The sequence below is a fragment of the Schistocerca americana genome, unplaced genomic scaffold (assembly GCF_021461395.2).
Source record: "Schistocerca americana isolate TAMUIC-IGC-003095 unplaced genomic scaffold, iqSchAmer2.1 HiC_scaffold_257, whole genome shotgun sequence".
Classification (NCBI taxonomy): domain Eukaryota; kingdom Metazoa; phylum Arthropoda; class Insecta; order Orthoptera; family Acrididae; genus Schistocerca; species Schistocerca americana.
In genome coordinates this window covers 192,501-195,000 of record NW_025725969.1, presented here as the reverse complement: position 1 = coordinate 195,000, position 2,500 = coordinate 192,501, and positions in this window count along the sequence as shown.

Sequence of the window (2,500 nt, the reverse complement as noted above, 5' to 3'; positions counted from 1 at the left end):
CCGCCCCCACCAGCCGGCTGTAGCGCGTGCGCCCACGCACCGCGCGGCCAGCACGCCGGGAGGCCCCCCCTCACCGGCCGGGGACGGTCCCACCCAGCCACCGCCGCGTATCGCTTCACACCCAGATGCCATTCACGTTCGTGGGCATGGTGGGTATCGCTGGAACAACCGGTTGGTAGCTCAACCGATCGTCGCCATCACTGATTCACCTCTAGCGAGAACAACCGCACCACAACGGTTTACCAGTTGTTCATTTGCGTAACGTCACCAGCAAACGTAGGCGTCCATCGCCATTTGCAAATTCAACGATTGTTGCATGCCTGTGTCAGGTGTCACGACACACTATGTCTGCCCACATACACGCAACAACATGTGCACGCTTCGCGAACACGTGGAAGGTGGCCCCCGTACGTATGCGATGTCCATTGCGCGAACGACTGTCAACCGGCCTCTGTCGCATGTCGCAGATGTGGAACGCAGTGCACCATGCTATCACGGTGTGTGAGAAGAGACGACTACGTCTGACAACACGCGCCACTACATCAACAGACGGCTCATGCTGATCGCCATCCAGGGCATACCACACTGCAATCCAGCTCTTATAGGGAGACGACACGTAGCTGAGTGCACAACATTTGGACCGCATGGTTCGCCGTTGTTGGCGCAGTCGTTGTACGGTCACATGTACCACGATGTATCATTCAGTACATGAGGACCAATGTGCAGTACAGTGTGTGATTTGGACGTACAACATCAGCGGACAGTTGACACAGGCCGTACCACAGCGTAGGCTAAGTGCTTCGCCATGCAAATGCCAATGAACAACTGCAAATGCCAATGAACAACTGCAAAGGGCATTGAGCATGTACGTCCTGCTGCCATCCACATTACAGTGTATAGCTGCAAGGTGTTTAACATGAAGCGATACACTGGGGACCGGGCAGTGCGAGTAGCAAACTATATTGCGGGGGTTGCAGTTAGGCAACACTACACTAATTTAACGCGTCGTATGACAATTACAGAGCAGGTTAAGGCCCAACGTGTGTTGGGTTAAGGCCCAACGTGTGTTGGGTTAAGGCCCAACGTGTGTTGGGTTAAGGCCCAACGTGTGTTGGGTTAAGGCCCAACGTGTGTTGGGTTAAGGCCCAACGTGTGTTGGGTTAAGGCCCAACGTGTGTTGGGTTAAGGCCCAACGTGTGTTGGGTTACAGCACAATATCGGTTACGTTACGGCGCAATGTGGGTTACGTTAAGGGGCAATGTGGGTTACGTTACGGCGCAATGTGGGTTACGTTAAGGGGCAATGTGGGTTACGTTACGGCGCAATGTGGGTTAGGCTAAGGCGCAATATAGGTTTCATTAAGGCGCAATATAGGTTACATTAAGGCGCAATATAGGTTACGTTAAGGCGCAATATAGGTTACGTTAAGGCGCAATATAGGTTACGTTAAGGCGCAATATAGGTTACGTTAAGGCGCAATATAGGTTACGTTAAGGCGCAATATAGGTTACGTTAAGGCGCAATATAGGTTAGGTTAAGGCGCAATATAGGTTAGGTTAAGGCGCAATATAGGTTAGGTTAAGGCGCAATACAGGTTAGGTTAAGGCGCAATACAGGTTAGGTTAAGGCGCAATACAGGTTAGGTTAAGGCGCAATACAGGTTAGGTTAAGGCGCAATACAGGTTAGGTTAAGGCGCAATACAGGTTAGGTTAAGGCGCAATACAGGTTAGGTTAAGGCGCAATACAGGTTAGGTTAAGGCGCAATACAGGTTAGGTTAAGGTACGACATAGGTTAGGTTAAGGTACGACATAGGTTAGGTTAAGGTACGACATAGGTTAGGTTAAGGTACGACATAGGTTAGGTTAAGGTACGACATAGGTTAGGTTAAGGTACGACGTAGGTTAGGTTAAGGTACGACGTAGGTTAGGTTACGGTACGACGTAGGTTAGGTTACGGTACGACGTAGGTTAGGTTACGGTACGACGTAGGTTAGGTTACGGTACGATATAGGTTAGGTTACGGTACGATATAGGTTAGGTTACGGTACGATATAGGTTAGGTTACGGTACGATATAGGTTAGGTTACGGTACGATATAGGTTAGGTTACGGTACGATATAGGTTAGGTTACGGTACGATATAGGTTAGGTTACGGTACGATATAGGTTAGGTTACGGTACGATATAGGTTAGGTTACGGTACGATATAGGTTAGGTTACGGTACGATGTAGGTTAGGTTACGGTACGATGTAGGTTAGGTTACGGTACGATGTAGGTTAGGTTACGGTACGATATAGGTTAGGTTACGGTACGATATAGGTTAGGTTACGGTACGATATAGGTTAGGTTACGGTACGATATAGGTTAGGTTACGGTACGATATAGGTTAGGTTAAGGTACGATATAGGTTAGGTTAAGGTACGATATAGGTTAGGTTAAGGTACGATATAGGTTAGGTTAAGGTACGATATAGGTTAGGTTAAGGTACGATATAGGTTA